The sequence below is a fragment of the Macrobrachium nipponense genome, chromosome 10 (genome assembly GCF_015104395.2).
Source record: "Macrobrachium nipponense isolate FS-2020 chromosome 10, ASM1510439v2, whole genome shotgun sequence".
In the NCBI taxonomy this organism is placed as follows: domain Eukaryota; kingdom Metazoa; phylum Arthropoda; class Malacostraca; order Decapoda; family Palaemonidae; genus Macrobrachium; species Macrobrachium nipponense.
This window is the reverse complement of record NC_087204.1, coordinates 58,110,692-58,130,055: the sequence shown is the minus strand read 5'-3', so window position 1 is coordinate 58,130,055 and position 19,364 is coordinate 58,110,692. Positions and strand designations below refer to the sequence as shown.

The window sequence follows — 19,364 nt, the reverse complement described above, 5'->3', positions numbered from 1 at the left end:
GAACAGTTATTGCCTGTAAATGTGTAATTCTGTGATGTTCGTTCTATGATTTGTAAATAAAAAAAAAAGGTGAGTCGTGCGACATTCACAAAGCTAATATTATCTACCCCGGCACAGTCCTCCCCTTACTCTTAAAGTGACATGTGGCATTCGTTGAAATGGAAGAAGTTGTGATTGATACATCGCGCCTGTGAAGAGTTGTAGGCCGTGGGGCAAACATTGTATAGCATATAATATGAGATGAAGAGTTGTAGGCCATGAGGCAAACTTTGTATAGCATATAATATGAGATGACGGAAACTCAGTCAGATAAGTTGCCAGGTATCCATAATCAAGTGAACCTCTACCCAAAGTTACAGATCTCCGAGATCTTCTTGCAACGTGGGTGCAGTCTTAGCTTATAAAATTAGGAGACTTTAGGTGGACAATTGGGGAATCAGTAACCAAGTGTACCAGAAACCGGTGTTCTATAAATATGACATCTGCCAAACACTCCCATTGTAGCCTAATCTTTCAATATGTCGCCATACGTAACTGTTTTACCTGTACAGGTGTTGATGTCTCTCTCTTAGTTTACAGTCGGGTGTACATAGGGTGGTGGGGACTCAATCTTCTTCTCTTTGTTGCTTAGTTCATTCTTAAGAAAAGCTTTATAGAGCAGTTCCCTTTGCCAGGAAAACTATTATTGTTATGTACCGGACCAAAGATAAGATGCCCATTGTTGAATAATTTATGGTAAACCCTTTGTTTCTATAAATATTCTCATATACAGAAATAAAAGTCGTTAGTATGGTTGAATTAGTACAAACACTTTCAATCTTAACTCTAAATCTTGTGTTTGTGTTTGTACATCCATGTATATACTGTAACATAACACAAACTGGGTTGATGAAATTAAAAATAAACTTAACCAAAGATTTTAAAAAGGAATTAAGTTTCCATAAAGGTTTATCGATGACAGTCTTATAGAAACAATAAGATAACTTATCTCAAGTAAGACCATGAAAAATATGAAGCGTGGGCTGACATCAAATAGGGCAAAGTGAATCATGTTCCCAGTGGGTGCCATGATGTGCCCTGGCTGGTGTTCTTGCGTCTTGGGATGGCTGGCTGGGTCCTAGTTCAGTGTCCCATCTGGCTGACTAGGAGAATCTGGCTCCTGGATAATCCACGACTTTTATCTTCATTCAAAGACTTCTCGAATTTCACGTTCAACAGTAAGTATAATGGCTACGAGGAAACCCAATGCAATGCAGTATTTCAACATGGCAATATGGATACACAAATCTTATCTGGTTATCTCTTACTTATCATTTTAAATTACAATTCCTTTTATATATATATATTTATTTATATATAATAATATTAATTATTCTAATATCTATATATATATATTATATATAGATTATATATATATATAATATATATATATATATATATATATATATATATAGGTACCACTCGATATCTGATTTTTCTTGATTTGCAAGTTACTTTTCATTATATGCAAATATTCAGTTAGAATATTTCCATTCTTTCCTTTATGTGACTGCTTTTGTGTGTGTTGAAGTGAAATTAGAATAATTAGTAAGTGTTGATTAAGAAGTTCAGCAACTTTTTTTTATTTTGTCACAAGGATGAGATGTATTGTTTGCTTTACTGCTTAGTTAATGACTTCAAAAATTTGTCTTACTTTTTCCCTTTCCCTTTAATCTAGTTTTGTTGTTGTTTTCCAGTTACGAATGGTTTCGTAATTGGTGGTCACTACAGCGTTATTGTATGTGACGTAGGTGCCATGTTAAGGGAGATTATCTCTTTGTGGGTGTCATTTTGACCATTTTTTATTTGTTAGATCAATAAAAGTTATATCATCTTCAAAACATCTGAGAATAAGTGGGCAAATGTACTTTATTCTTCGAGCTACCAAGGTTTCTATGATGTTGTCCAATTCGAAATTACTGAGCATAAATTTGATGTCAGTGTCTATTTCCGTTGCTGGATTTTGAGTGTACAGTGTATTTGTGCTTCTGCAAAATGATTTCGAATGGCGAATTCGATGTGGTGTTAACACTAACATAAGTTGCTAACTGTTGAAGTCCTGATTTTCAAGAAGGGAACGCATATGATTATTTCATATCATTCTTTACCAGTTTATAATCTTACTAAAGCTGCATATTTGGAAAGGTCACTTCTTCTGTGTCATGATGTCGAGAATCCATGTACCATTTTTAATTCTAGTCTTACGCATTTGTTTTTGGTTATCTGGTCGTATTTATAAACACATGTACATAGAATCACACGGAGGGGAAAGATATTTCTTTGCCAGTATTGAATAAATAAAATATACACTTCTGTAAGTTTGTTATATGCCAAATACATAACAAGGCGTAGTCGATAGTTCAACTCTGTATATTTGCTTTGATTTAAGTAGACCGAGACTGTCAGGAATGAATCTGCTGAGATGCGACAGTATACAGTAGTGTCACTTTTCTTATCTCTTTTTGAATTGTAGATTTCCTGTAATGACAGAATGGCATCATAAGCACGCGCGCGCGCACACACACACACATATATATATATATATAAAATCTTCAGGTCACTTTTACCAAACACGTATATATATAATTGTAATAGCCACAATACCTTATTAACTTCTCAAAATTCTTCGCGCTTTTTGGTTACGCTTGTCACTACAAAGCCTAAGATCCAAGTGCAAGAAATATGAAGCAATTTTGATGTCCGGTAGCGGGAATCGAACTGGCATCCCATAAATCCCAATGTGATGTCATAATTGCTTCATATTACATGCAATTATATACAAGGCTTTGTAGTGACAAGCGTATCCGAAAATCGTGAAGAATTCGAAAAGTTAAGAGGGCATCGTAGCTATTACAATATATATATATATATATATATATATATATATATATATATATATATATATATATATATAAACATATACATTTAAACGTTTGTTTGTTTCTGTTTCTTAAAACAATGTACATAATTCTAGAACATGACAAGAATTTTTAGTCTGTTTTTAAGCTACTGGTCAGAGGCCCAAAGCGATAACTTCACGGAGCTGATCTCCTTATTTCATCAGACATCTTAGTGAAGAATCTGCTTCAAGTCAAATCAGGTCAACAATAAGGAGGTGCAGGTTCAGTGAACCTCTTTGTGTCAATATTATCATTCCACGTGGCATTATGTATTAAGATTAATAAAACATTTATAAGTGTGGTGAGTGTCAATAATAAAGTAATATCAAAGGATGAAACCGTTTCATTAAGCCTTTCCTGATGATTGTAAGTAATATGCAGCTGAGTTAATCATGTTTGCAGCCTCTCATCAAACAGCGTAGCAAACACTTTCAGCCTTTACTTACGCTTTTCGTATAAGTTTGGTAACAGAACAAATACCTGGATATAAAATGCCCTTAACCCCTTTGTTATGTTAAGGGTCTTTTTTGACCCAAAGCAATTTTGACTTATCTCTCTTATTTTAATCAATGGAGGCTCCACACTCCTTGACTTTCTCTCATTTCAAAAGGTTATTATAGAAGTCAAATACGGAGGAATTTTACATAATTTACCCACCACAAAAAAGTAACATCTAAATGTTTGGGTCATAATCGACCCATATTTAATTTCTGGTCTAAATATCTGAAGATGTTCTAATTCATTTGTCATTTTCTTATTATTACTTCATGAACTTGGACTGGTCCTGGAGCAGCCACTGTTATTATGAAGATTGCTTATTCAAGTACTCCAAATGCATGGCAGGTTACTGAAATTACCAGAACCGCAATGGATTCTAATATTTCACACTTGCAAGGAAGAACTGAAAAACGATGGCATCGTCATATATGAGAAAAAGACAAGAAAGTGCCTTTTTTTTTTTTTTTTTTTTTTTTTTTTTTTGCCAAAAATCAATATCCAAGCAGCATGGAGAGTCCATATTTACATGCAATATTGCTGCTAAGTAGTAAAATCTAATAGGTAAGTTTGTTAGGAGGGTCAGGTGTGGGGTCTAAATAACAGTCACTTCCTTGCAGTAATCATTAATAAGAGGCTCCAGACTGATTACACAAGTGCTGCCATCTATTGAAAGGATAGCAAAAGTCGTTTCTCCACGACTGGAAGCCCGACACTTGGGGAGCCGGAACTGTTTGCTCATTACGCATAAGAACCATTGCTATCGTCGTCCTCGTTTAGACCAAGAGAGACAAGGTCTACTCAATTGGGTGCCGGTAGAGTCGCCTCTCACCTTGGGTGCCTACGTAGGCGATGACGTATCTTAGAGGTATACCCGCTCAAGGTCCTGGGGTTGGGTGAGACTGAGAAACCCTTTCAGTGCTCACCCTGGCTGTCACGCCGTAATAATAAAGCAAACATCTCCGTTTTCTTTAAGATCTCTAGTGAGCTAAGTAGACTTGAAGATTCCTTAATAATTATTGAGTTTATATATAGCACAGCATACTGCTATATTTGTGTTGCAGTGATGGCAGTTAATATCAGTTTCGGAAAATTAGAAGGAAAAAGGTGTAATTTTCCCTTTTTTTTCAAAAACTTGGTAACTACGAAATGAATTGGCAAGATAGTGTATAGGTAAACAATCAACAGATGTGCGCGTATAGTCACTCATTTAAGTTCATGGATGTATCCGGGCATAAAGCTGAATTCCATACAACCCCTTTCTGGACAACGGGCCTGTATAGTGACGTAAGACGGGCACGCACCGAAGCTTTCTGCATCAGTTAGGTAGTTAAACATTTAGCCAGTTTCGCACTCCCAGACACCTGTCATCCATAAAGGAGTGAAAAGGCAATCTCTCTCAAGAAACACCAGAGACCAGAGACATATGAAAGAAGTTTGTATCACCATCACGTATTACTTTTATCAGTGGCCCACTTTCAAAATAATATATATATGAAATGATGAGTATTGAGAATATAATTACAACACCATTATGAATATGATTCGTTATCTTTGAATTGTCTTTTGACTCTCAGCATCAGCTTCGAAAATGTTGACGCAACCTCCTTGGGTGGCGCGATGTCGAAGGTCGCTGCCTAAGCAGAACAGACTACGTCCTATGCCCGTGTAAAGGTAGAAGCAAATATGCTTTTAGAATCTGGTTTTGAGTAGATTTATTGGCGTGATAATGATCTGCATATGACATCATGAACTTGTAACGAATTAGTGACGACACTTATCTGGGAGTGTCTTGTGAGCGAATTCGTGCTTGAGTACGTGCGAGCTGTTCTCCTACATAATGAGAGAGTAAGATAACTAAGAGGGAGAACTATACGAAGTCGGCAAAGGGCCAAGATGACTCCTTTAAGTGTATTTTTAATTAGTGTGTGATTAGTGCTTGAATGGGTAAGCATACTTACTTTTAAACCCAAGTGTGGCTTATCTTTGTATTTTGAATATTTGTTTTAAAGATGTTCTATTCCTTGTGACCTTTTGGTTATGTCATTTTGATTTCTTTTTCTGTCTATCTCCAGACTGTCTCTGGTTATGGATCAAATGGGAACTTATTTGGAAATGGGAACTTAACTAATAGTTCTGTGGTTATGGTGTTACTTGTAAGACTGTGCTATGACTTTTTCTAGTTTTATGACTAAACTAATGTTAGTTATTGTAGAGAAAGGGGTGGACGGGTTTAGTTCGATCCCCAGGGTTATTTGAGTTATTTGGATTTTTTAACATAACCTTTCAGTTAATACTTTGTTCTTAAAACAAATGTATTTTTGTAGTTCACGAGTCTGATTTGGTTACCTTAGGTAATTTTGTGTGTGTGTGTGTGTGTGTGAGAGAGAGAGAGAGAGAGAGAGAGAGAGAGAGAGAGAGAGAGAGAGAGAGAGAGAGAAAACGAATGTCACCTCCGTATGTCTTCAAATGAAACAAAATATCACTTGGGAAGGTGTTTAGATGAAACAACATATTCATTTTCCTTTTTATATACTCATTCAAAATCATTTAAATTCATAAGCAAAAAGTATATTCAGATTGTATAAGTGATGATAAATTGTTCCTTTGATAAATATATATCACCAACATTTTTGGCCTGTTGACGTAAAGGAAAAAATGCGAGCGACTCCTCAATTATGACAGTTTTCAGATGCTGCAAAATAGAGATACAAACCTGTGGAAAGCATAAGAATATCAATTTTTAAACTAATTACGATGAGGCAAAAACTGTTAAATGCCTGAAATTGAAATGAGGTAATAAGTAACACTTACGCAGTCTTCATAAACGACTGTCCCAGTTCTAAGAAATACAATAAATCCTACTTTGGAGCCTATCTCCAAAATAGGTATGTATCTGAAAATAGTGCGTCACTTTACATTAATGATAAATAATATAATTCAAGATGCATGAAACTCTCCTTTCATTAAACTCAGTACGGTACAAGGATTACATCCTTATTACTGGCGTTCGATTAGTAGAAACGAAATTGTAGTGTGATGAACAGAGAAAAAACACAAACACACACACTGTTATTGTGTGTGTGATAGTAGTTTCCCCCCAAATTATACCCATTTTATTTTATTTTATTTTATTTTCATTCTTTACGGCAACCTGATGAGCAACGCAGTAAAGAGGTAGACAAAGCTCTGCCTGCGTGGGGGTCCTGGGAATCATTTTGGGGGAAGCGAGCAGACCTTGTCGGCTTTGTTTAGACCAGTGCGTGAGAGTGGCCAAGATTGAATTTCGTTGCTTTTATGAGGCAAATCGTTCAGAATATCATCAAAAAGTTTTCGATCATTTCAAGTAATAAGTCGTTTAAACAGGCCAGAGCTTCGAAATCTTCAACTGTTTTGTTCTTACATGATATTAATCGTGTGTCTGTCCAGTGAAACTAAAGCGACACTCAGTTCCTACGTTTTTCCTCCAGCAGCCTTTTAATTTATTTTTTGGTATCACTTGCACCACTCACAAAAAAAAAAGATATGTACATAATTGGAAGACTGATGGGACACTACATTCAAGGTGAAGTTATGTAGGTTTGGTGGCAAAGGTCTTGAGCATTCGTCGAAATTATATTTCCAGTGAAACCATGATTGCATTTCATACTTGAAAATGTAATTTTCTTGTGTTTATTGTGTGCGCTGAACGTTTCAGCGCACACAATAAACACAAGAAAATTACATTTTCAAGTATGAAATGCAATCATGGTTTCACTGGAAATATAATTTTGACGAATGCTCAAGACCTTTGCCACCAAACCTACATAACTTCACCTTGAATGTAGTGTCCCATCAGTCTTCCAATTATATATATATCTTTTTTTTGTGAGTGGTGCAAGTGATACCAAAAAATAAATTAAAAGGCTGCTGGAGGAAAAACGTAGGAACTGAGTGTCGCTTTAGTTTCACTGGAGAGACATACGATTAATATCATGTAAAAACAAAACAGTTGAAGATTTCGAAGCTCTGGCCTGAATCTTTATATCCAACAGTGTGAGTGAGAGAGTTTTTTTTTTTTTTTTTTTTTTTTGTGGGGGGAGGGTGGAACAAAAAGAGTAAAGTACAGCCATCAGTGTAGCATAACTTAACCTAGGGGGCTTCGTCCTTAACTGACCTTGCCCCTCCCAGTCAACCCACCTAATGTAATAAGAAGTTGGGTCTTTATTTAGACCCCCTCATTGACCTAACCTTAGGGGTTGCGTCCTTACCTAGCCAGGGGACATTGCCACCCACTCCCTGACCCCTACTTATCCTTACCAATGCAAGGGAGTTGCATTCTTGCCCAAATAGGAAAAGAGCTTCGCCTGCCGCCGCCCCAACCCCTGGCTACCCACCCACATAGCCTATCCTAGAACATTGGGTTCTCGCATAGCCCTGGACCCACCTAACCAAACCTAGGGTACTGTAAATAATATAAAACTATTAATAATTATGCTGTCTAATCCACCACATTAAACCTAACCTAGGGCACCAGGTCCTTATGCAAGCTCATGATATTTGTTATGAAATATTCCTCAAACTTATCCTACTCTGCATCAGAACTACCAGTAAATATGACTAGTCTGTATCAGAATTACCAGGAAGATTGACGTCTTCAGACTGGTCAGGATCTTCCCTAGATACTGAGAGATACTGGGCACCAAACTGTGGAGGATTAACCAGTGGTTCACAAACAAAATAAACTTACACGTTGAAGTGAGAACCTTCAAAGAAAATACTTTTGAAATAACTTCCAAGAAATTACATCACCATCTTTTCTTTGCATTAGTTTCGATGTAGCACTTCAGTGTCGTGAATGCTGTTCTTGTCTATAATTTAAAGAATTGCACTTGGGACACTTGAAAGAATCTGGTTGAATATATTCCCAAAGGTTAACACTAGCATCTGTGTGAGGAGAAGGAAATTTGTCATGGAATTTAGTAATGCAGCCAAAAAATCCACAGACCATGATGAACACAACTTAACCAAAGATGTTACAACTGCAAGCTGAAGCAAACTTTTTCAAGCAACAATGATTTCCAAAATCCCACATAATTTGTAAAACTTATAACAAAACAACCAATCTGGTTTCAGGATTTTTCACATACCCACAGTCCTTGTTGAAAATAACATAAGACGTTCCAGATACGTAATCCATCCTTATCCAAATTGCTCTCTGAATAACAAAATCCGATTGGGAGTATAGCTTCGGTGATTATTAATCGAAAACAAATGATATAGAAGAAATCTGAGTTGGTAACGTTATTCTTCAAAAGAAATTTTGGTTATGGTAAATTTTCAAATATCAACATGACATTTGTCTGTGAATGTCATGGAAACTTATGAGCACAGCATAAAAACACCAGCCTTGGGTAATGTTTTAAAGTAAAATAATACCAAGTATTCTTTAGACTAGTACAGTTACAGGCAACCTACCACAGTCTGTTAGGACACTGATTCCTAGGTGAAGTTAGTTCAGAATGCAACCCTTTTAGCTTTGATGCATTTTAGCTTTCGTGGGTGAGTTCATTCTTCAGGAAGATGAAGCTGAATCAGGTCATTCTGGAGCAAATGTTTTTCTCCCTCACTGTCAACAACATTATACAGATTTCCTTACCACAAAATCCTAGTTTCCTTTTGTGATTCTATGCTTATGAATAATTTGCCATAGAATATTCTCGTTGTAAAACTTAATGAACACAATCATTCTCTATAGTTGAAGGTAATGGGAAGGATCTCATTTTACAATTTTTTGGAATAAATCTTACCTACTATTAACATTAGCTTTGTCTTTGTCGAGCATTTGGTTCAAGCCTGGCTGTTAGTCTATGGATGTGCAGTTCCACAGACCCGACTGCAAACCTCAGACTCAGGGTGTTGGGTACACAAACATTTACAATTTATTACAAAAGTTAAACTATGAAATGCCCTGACTATGCACATTTACTTTATTACAATAAAAATTCATCAAAACTTCCGACAGTCAGGCTAACAAAGTAGACCTCCTGACCAAAAGAAAGGTATGATTACAAAGAAAACTCCAAGAATTACTAAGATCATTTCTGAACTCGGGCAATTTGGCTTAAATTGGAAAAATCACGACCCTTACTCCATTGGCTTAAATTGGAAAAATCACGACCCTTACTCCATTGGCTTAAATTGGAAAAATCACGACCCTTACTCCAAAACATAATTCATTTACCTTCCCGATCACTTGTTGTGTTGACACCCACTATGTCTCTTTTGCTTCTAGGATTGGCAAGATAAATCCCTATTCAAAGACTGTTGGGCCTTGCCTCAACGTTCTCATCTCTGGATCGCCAACTCGAAGCCACATCTGCTGCACTTGACTCATATGGGAGAAAAGTAGGAGTGAAGCCGATTACCTGTCGTCAACAGTGGTTGGCGAAGGCATGCAAAATTAACAGTGCAACCACTGTTACATGTTTTAGAATTTACTAACAGTACTTACACAACAAAATTACAATATTAAAAAACCAATTGACAAACTTCGTGTCATCCACGTCACCCCAAAATAGTTCATAGATTGTGTGTCTGAGGGACAGGTACATGGCACGAATGATTTGACAACCACAAGTACTGATCAATGCTTAATCTGTCTGGACAGAAGTTTTTCATGGCGTCAAAAATTCTGCACTGTAATTTTTTACAACAATCATCGCACTGTTTGGCGACATCGGCATTTAAAAATCAAAATATGCTTGGCTAACTCGCTAGGACAGTCTGTATTCCCCCGTTTCCCACCAGGTGATGCTGGATTGTTTACATTCTGTCATATTTCTTCATGCTGTTGTGTTAAACACGGTCTCGATCAGCAATAGTAATATTTCAATTCTATGTTTTGATCTCGGCACATGTCCTATGGGATATCCAGCACCCATTCCACAAGGTATGTGCAAAGCAATTTTGTCACAGGTATCAAGGATCCCACTTTAAATTGCTTTCAGTTTTACATCATGCAGACTGGAATAATGCTCAAAATTTAAAAGTTTGAAAAGGTTTTCAATCTTTTTCTCTGGGATTTTCTTCTTGCAATCAGGATTTAAAATGAAATTTAGATGTAATCCTTTAGATGTTGACAATCTCAGTTAAGCCCTTTGAATTAAGGCTTTGTTCTTGTGGCAATATCTCTCTTTTCTTTCACTACTTATAGAAAAATATAGAGGAGTAAGCCCTTCCCAGTTTTGGTTACGGTGCCTAATTTAACTGCCTTGGCAGGCAGTGAAGAAGTGACTGTCTTATCTAGATTAGACTTATTAAAAGGTTATATTATTGAGCTTCAAGCCCTATCTTGTTCTTCGGCTTTGCTCTAGTGGTAACCTCTCTCTTTTTCTTCATTACTTGGAGAAATGGCTTAGAATTGTGAAAGCCCTTCCCAGATTTCTTGACAGTGCCTAATTTATCTGCATAAGTAGCAAATGAATAATGGCTGTCTATGTCCAGTTAGAACTCTAAGGGTTTATCTGGCCAGTCCAAGATGGCTAAAGTCTATGCACAGAGTTGATTCCTGAGTATTTTAGCTTTATTGGAGATGATCCTCACAGCTTCCATACCATAAAAATGTCTATTTCCTTCAAAATCTTCTTTTAGAGATTGTCTTACAGCTCAGGGGAGTTATTATATACTATTTTTGCCCATTTTTTGCAAATGTTCACTGTTAGCATGAGGTGTTAAGCCCCTAGTCCTATTATTGAGCGGGGACTCGTGCTCCTGAAGCAAATATGATATAGTAACCTTGGCCTTCCATCTTATTGTTGGTTGTTAGGAATGCCGATATTGAATTTTTGGAGCATGAAGGCACACACTGGTGTATAGGAGTGCACCTTCATATATGAAGGTAGTAATTATCTTTAGTTATAGACTGTCGATAGGGGTTTCGACTCAGGCACAGGAGTTACCAGTACTTTACAAGATAGTCCTTTTTCCTTGTAAGGATCCTCTAACAAGTCTTGCTACAAGGACCTTACACCCTGTTGTGGCTCCATCGCCTGACAACAGTATTGCCAGTAATGGTCACACATCAGGCAGGAATGTTGAGAAGCTTTTTCTACCAATTAAAAAGATTTTAGTTCGCTTGACTGAACTCGGTTTCTTTGGCTCTATCAACCCAGCGTCCTCATTCAATGTGGTAGTCAACTAACATTAACAGTAGGTAAGATTCATTCCAAATACTAATGATAATTTTCATAAAATTTATTATTTTGATACCTCCCTACTGTTAAAGTGGAAACCCACCCAGCCCACCACATCTGAGTAGGTGGTCATGAAGAAATATATTGCCAAGCATATTCGACCATTCGGCACTGGTTTAAATTAAAATACAACAAGCGGCAACCCTCTTACCTTTAGTTGCTGGCTATCTCTCTGCAAACGGTATCAAGCTAAGATATAAGCTGGGCTAATGAATCCTCGTAGATACAAAAATATACTTTTTATCTCCCAAACTAGCTAAACATGATAAGGAACAAAGTGATTAAAAGAGACGTAAATTAAGAACTAAGTCTGACCCTTAAAAGACTGTAAACTTTCATTCTACTCTCCTGAATTAGATTAAGTAGTCACCCCTAAAAGTCGCAATCTTTTTGTTTTTACATTTAAATAGTGAAGTCTTTTAGAGAATCCCATTCTCTTGTATAATGCCATGAACCCATCTGAAATAAAGAGACATATTTATTACATTCCCCAACATATAAGAAATATTAAATAAATGTATACACACTACACTTCTCTCTCTTTTCAAAGGGCAACTTTTCTAAGTCATTTAAGTTACCGTACCCTATGATGGGCGTGTCCTCACGACCTCCAAAGCCATTCTGTGTCTTATCAATGACAAAAAAAGAGTGTCACCTTTCTCTAAGATCTTGGGCTGCTGGATTGTGCCAGACAGCGTGGTATGAAGATAAAGCCAACTTTAAAAGTAGGTAAGTATCCAAATGATTGATTTTATCATGAAAATTGTCATATATCTATATGTATAAAAGGCAATTTCTGTCTGTTTGTTTGCTATGCACACCCAGACTATGAAAGTTAGGGCTACCAAATATCTACCATAGACTCCCATCCCCCCAAGGAAAGTTTCAGTCAAAATCAGACATTCAAGGTCCGTTTCTAGGGAGTCATAACCCCTCTTTTTCATACTTTCTCATTTTTTACAATTTTCAGAGCAGCTAGAGCCACCAAATTTTGACCATAGACTCTCCTCCCCCAGGAATGTTTTAGTTGAAATCCAAAATTCGAGGGCCGTTTCTAAGGGGGCCATAATCTCCCTTTTTCATACCTCTTCAGTTTTTACAACTATCTGAGTTGACATCTGTTTAGTAGTATTTCTATAGGTACAAACTGACCCCCCACAATATGGGGTCCATAAGGCACTCTAAGTAGTAAAGGGGCCAACACCCAACCCCCTGGGTTTGAAGATAAAGCTAACTTTAACAGTAGGTAAGAATCCAAATAATCAATTTTATCATGAAAATAATCATATAGCTATATATATATATAAGTCTCCAAGCCAACTAATTACCTGCACGCGAAAGGTATATGAGGGTCAGCAGAGACATGAACTTTTAGCCTCTCGCGGTGGTGTAGTAGGTAAAAGCTTCACTGACGTTCCTGGATTTGAAAGGATCCATGGGCTCGCGCCTTGGTCCAGGCAAGTCTATTATCGAGAAAAAATTCCCCTTCGGTTAAGCATATATGAAAATATATTAATTCCGAGGTAGAGCGAATTAGATATTAATGGACATTGTAGCTTGATATATGTATATGAATCACGGAAATGTGATATGACTTATAGATTGGCTATGTGCTGTCAAAAGCACTACAAACACTACCGGAGTCGAGGTGGGTTGATGTTGTCTCAAAACCAACTAATTACCTGCGCGCGAAAGGTATATGAGGGCGAGCGACGACATGAACTTTTAGCCTCTCGCGGTGGTGTAGTAGGTAAAAGCTTCACTGACGTTCCTGGATTTGAAAGGATCTATGGGTTCGCGCCCTGGTCCAGGCAAGTCTATTATCGAGAAAAAATTCCCCTTCGATTAAGCATATATGAAAATATATTAATTCCGAGGTAGAGCGAATTAGATATTAAAGGACATTGTAGCTCGATATTTGTATATGAATCACAGAAATGTGATATGACTTATAGATTGGCTATGTGCTGTCAAAAGCACTACAAACACTACCGGAGTCGAGGTGGGTTGATGTTGTCTCAAAACCAACTAATTACCTGCGCGCGAAAGGTATATGAGGGCGAGCGACGACATGAACTTTTAGCCTCTCGCGGTGGTGTAGTAGGTAAAAGCTTCACTGACGTTCCTGGATTTGAAAGGATCCATGGGTTCGTGACCTGGTCCAGGCAAGTCTATTATCGAGAAAAAATTCCCCTTTGGTTAAGCATATATGAAAATATATTAATTCCGAGGTAGAGCAAATTAGATATTAAAGGACATTGTAGCTCGATATATCTAATTATATCATATATATAATATATATATATATATATATATATAGATATATATATATAAAAGGAATTTCACCAGTTTGTTTGCTATGAACGCCCAGACTATGAAAGCTAGGGCTACCAAGTTTTTACCATAGACTCCCATCCTCCCAGGAAGGCTTTAGTCAAAATCCAAAATTCGAGGGCAGTTTCTAAGGGGGTTATTATCCCTCTTTTTCATAACCCCTCATGTTTTACAATTATCAGAGTTGACATCTAAGTAGAAGTGTTTCTATAGGTCTAAACAGGCTCCCCACAATATAGGGCCATGAAGTACCCTAAGTAGTAAGGAGGCCAATACTCAACCCCGTGTTAATGGGGCCTGAGGATCTCCCACAATATTAGGGAGCAGGATGCCTATGCCCTTTCAACTTACCAACCAAGGGAGAAGGGGAGTCATAGTTTACCCACCCCGACCTTGATGGAAGGGGGCATGCAGGCCCCTTTTGAGAATTAGGGCCCAAATGGTCAAAGATGGGCCTACTGGATTTGAATGTAGTACCATGAGTTAACATAAATGACGACAAACTCATTTAGCATCAATATCAGAGTTTAACTATAGGCTGAGTTTTATCAATGCCTATTAAGGGGGGCCTCATGAGGAAAATCTTTCCCGAGCAAACTGTCTGTCAAACATGTATGCACCTGCCATCAGCCAGCGGTGCCTGACTGAACTGATCAGTGACATAACAGCATTGGCTGGGGAAAGATGTTATGTCCAGGTCATTTATAAGTGAATGTGCATTTGATAACAGGTCCAAAGGAAGGGTACAGCTGCTAGTATAGATATAATTACATGTATATATATATATATTATATATATATATATATATATATATAATATTGTCAATAAAGAATTCATTTTCAGTAGTGACAAACCGAATCCATCTGTAAAAGAAACCACAATTGTTAAATACCAAGTAAATAAAAAGAATGGATAGATGTCCCATAAATCAACTGTTTTCCTGGACTTCAAGTGCTCTCACACTGTTCAATTTCTCAATGTCTTTTTCTCTTCTACTGTACCTTAATTGATGGTCCTTCTGGCGCACTGATGTAGCTTGTGATTACCATTAAAAGTTCTCGTGTAATGATCTCCTAGATTGCTACCTAGGGATTATATTCCATGCATGTGTCTATACGAACTCACGCATTCTAATGGACGTACGAACTTACGTATGCTTGCTTTTCTACTCTGATGTATGTGTGTTTTCCATTGCTCATGTAACTACATGTCCTATTTAGTGCACTGGCGTCACAATCATTTGATTCCGAACTAACCCAGGCCATTTGTGCACTCGTGATCTCGCCAATGCGGCCGGAAATATTATGATGCGTAAGCTTCTCTCGTCTGTTCTGATGTTTGTAAGCTTTTCGAAACAATTGACACTGTACTGTTTTTTGCATTCCAGTCTTATTCTTGTCACTTGCTGTCGACCTGATTTCCACTTATTACATACTAGTATATATAATATATATACTGGTATATATATATATATATATATATAATATATATATATATATTTATATATTAAAAGCACTGGTATGTAATAAGTAATATATATATTATATATATATATATATATATATATATATATATGCATATGCTATATATATATATATATATATATATATATATATATATATATATATATATACTAGCTGGTTACCCGCCCTACGGGCGGGTCCCAGCTAGATTGGTCCGTGTAACCCAGAGCATGTATATATAAATATATATATATATATATATATATATATATATATATATATATATATATATATATATATATATATATATATATATATATATAATATAATATAACTATAATATATAATAATCTCTTTCTCTCTCTCTCTCTCTCTCTCTCTCTCTCTCTCTCTCTCTCTCTCTCTTTTCCTCTCCCTCTCGTTCCTTTCCCTTACTCTCTCTTTCTCTCTCCAACAATCACTGTCTCTTACCCTCTTTCTTCTCAGTAATACCAACTCTCTCTCTCTCTCTCTCTCTCTCTCTCTGTCTGTCTGCCTGCCTGTCTGTCTGTCTGTCTTTTTTCCTCTTTCTTCTCCCTAACACCCGGTCTACTCTCTCATTTTCTCTCACTCTCATTTTCTCTCTCTGTCAACCCCCTTCTAAAACCACCCTCTTTGATGACATTGATGTTTACCCTATAGTATTCTTTTCCAAATGATAAGTCATATGTATACAGAAATTTGTAAAGTAACTAAATCTACGGGCATAGCCAGCCCCGTTTCACGGGCAGAACCAGCTCTGTTTCACGGAATCAATTCTCACACTTCGGAGGGGGGGAAATAGAAATTTTGGGACCCCGGGCTCCCGAACATAGGTCTCGATCTTCCCGGGGTGGAAACACATCTCCGTTCCGAATCTCAGTCCCGTCAGACCGACGGCCCAGGCGCCCATACCAATCATACATACATACATACATACATACAAACTAACATACATACACACATTGCCAAATATATAATAGATATATATACATATATATATATGTATATATATATGTATATATATACTATATATATATATACATATATATATATATATATATATATATATATATATATACATCTATATATATATATATATATATATATATATATATATATATATATAGTTCAAATCACATGATTCTGACTTCAGTGCTCTAAATAGGACAGGTACATGAGCAATGGAAAACATACGTACATCAGAGTAGAATAGCTTGCATGCATAAGTTCGGTACGTCCATTAGAATGCGTGAGTTCGTACAGGCACATGCATGGAATACAATCCCTAGGTAGCACTCTAGGAGATCATTACACGAAAAATTTTAGTAGTAATCACAAGCTACGGCGTGCCAGAAAGTCCATCAATTAAGGTGCAGTAGAAGAGAAAAAGACATTGAGAACTTCTGAAATTTCCAGATTTCACCGAACCTTTCATACTAGTGACTGATGCCAGTCAAGAGGGCATAGGTGCTTGCCCAATGCAAAATTTTGAAGGAAAACTCCATCCAATAGGGTATTATAGCAGGAAACTTAAGACAAAGGGAAGCAATAAAAGGTTAATGGCTACCGTAGATAAGGAGGCCTTTGCAGTATTATCAAGCTTGGTTCATTTTAAAATGTTGCTAACGGGGAATAAAGTGGAAGTTCTTACAGACCATTAGCCATTATGGGGTTTATTTAATAAGTCCGATCTGTCGCTCAAAAGAGCTCGATGGTTCCTAACCATCAGAGATTTTTATGCAAAGCTCAAATACATAGAGGGCAGACACAATGTGATAGCAGATGCCCTCAGTAGAAGTTCTTATGATACGGGAGGATTCCAAGTTGGGGTGGTTACTAGTGATTCTATACAATGGGATATCAGTCTCATAGAGCAAAGGCAAGATGAGAATGAAATTTTGGAAGATACAAAAGCACTCCTCAGAGGTGAATTAGTCAGGAAAGTTTATAAGGTACTTTTTTCAGGTTTAGAATTAGAGGGTAACCTGTTGGTCAGGAAAATTAAGTATAAATTAAGGACAAGTAAAAGTAAAGGGGACACGACACAGATCATGATTCCGACAATCCTAATTCCAGTGGTTTTAGAAATAGTATATTGCAAGTTTGGTAGTCCACATTTGGGGGTAAAAAAGACGTATAGTGAGATACGTAATAAGCATATTTGGAAGAATATGTGGACAGATGTGGAAAATTTCTTGGAAAATTGTAAAGTGTGCAACGCTTTCAAACCTGCAAGGGTAACTTCTTGCAAATTAGGGTCATATCCAATACCAAGTAGGCCTTTTCAGAGGATATACATGGATATCTTGGGGAATTTTTGTGAATCAGGGTATGGCCACAAATATATATTGGTAGTAATAGACGAACTGACGAGGGTAGTGGAAATTTTTTCAATTAGACATAAGACAGTCGATGAAGTGTCTGTAGCATTTTTCATTGGAATCATCTGCAGATATAGCTCGCCCGAAGATTTGCTGACTGATAATGATAGGAAATTTGTAAACAGGACCTTAGAGTGTCTGGCAGAAGTTATGGGATACAGAAAGTAACAATAATTCCGTACAGACCTGAAGCTAATGGGTTATGTGAACGAGCAAACAGGAAAGCGCTCGAGGCTCTCAGGAAGATTATGGGCGGAATGATGGGAACTGGGATAGATATATAGGTACAGTTGGGCATAATATTAACACTATGGTCAGTGATTCCATTAAAATGTCTCCATTCGAAGCATTATTTGGTTGACAGGCGTGAGGTACATTTGATTTGCTGTCTATACCCTCTCATGGAGAAGATACAATGAAGACACTAATCTCTACGGCAAAGGAGAGACATGTTTGTTTTTGCCTTAATCTCGAGGTTAAGACTCGAGAAATGGTAAAAAAAAAAAAAAAGCAACAGGAAATCATTAGATATTAAAGTTGCTATTGGAGATCATGCATTTCTCAAAATTAATGTGAGAAATGAATTAACTCATAAGTTAGGTCCAAAATTTGAGGGACCTTTCAGACAGGTCAGTCTAGATTGACACATATATCAAAGATCAAGAAGTCGGGAAAATGGTAAAAAGGTGACATTGCGCAGTTGCATTTTTCTCTCCCTTATATTTTGCAAATGGAGATGAAACGTGAAATACGCAAACCTGTAGAAGTTTTATATTTTAATTAATCAGTCTTAATTAACATCTCTTTTCTTTTTATTCTCATACTATTTTCTTATTATACGCAACTGCAGCGATTTGGCATAAATATCTGGGTTAATTGTTAGAATGAATAATGGAATAATTTGTTGGAATATCGAGGAAAATACCGTGGAGTTGAGAAATATTATAAGGGAGTTTTGGTGATGACTTTAGGTGGTGTTTTCTGATGGTGATGATTTTTGGTGATGACTTATGGTGGTGATTTTTGCTGGTGTTGACTTTTTGGTGGTGATCTGCGGTGTTATGATCCAATGGGGTGGTTATTGTGGTTCTTTGTGGCTTTATGGCTCTTGGGGGTGGTACTGGTCCATTGGGGTTTTACGGTTTTCTGGCGAGGAGGTGTATTCTATGAGGTTATATTGTCCAGTGTTATTTTAGTGGTTTAAGGTTGATATTTTCTGGTGATGCGGTGTATTTATGACGTTATATTCACCATTGGTTATATGGTGGTCTAGTTAGTGGATTGTGGTTCTCTGAGGTTATACCCGCCAAGGTAGTTTCTTTGGTGTTATATATATTTGGCGGTAACACAAGTGGTTTCTTTTGAGGTATATTTGGCGGTGTTTAAATGGCTTAGGATTTGGCCAGTGACGGTGCAATTCATATTGTTGATTATATAATGGAGTTGGACATTTTTGGGTACCAGTGATGACATGGCGATCACTGGAACTGTGTAGAG

General features: G+C 36.9%; 1 protein-coding gene across 2 annotated transcripts in view; it reads left to right on the top strand.

Moving 5' to 3' along the window:
- Positions 1-1,315, top strand: part of LOC135223634 (transcription factor Sox-14-like) — a 126,468-nt gene extending 125,153 nt beyond the window's left edge. For both annotated transcript variants that reach the window (XM_064262263.1, XM_064262262.1), the window contains one exon: positions 1-1,315. This exon is cut by the window's left edge and continues 692 nt beyond it. The gene's annotated coding sequence lies outside the window, so the exon portion shown is untranslated.
- The last annotated feature ends 18,049 nt before the right edge of the window (positions 1,316-19,364 follow it).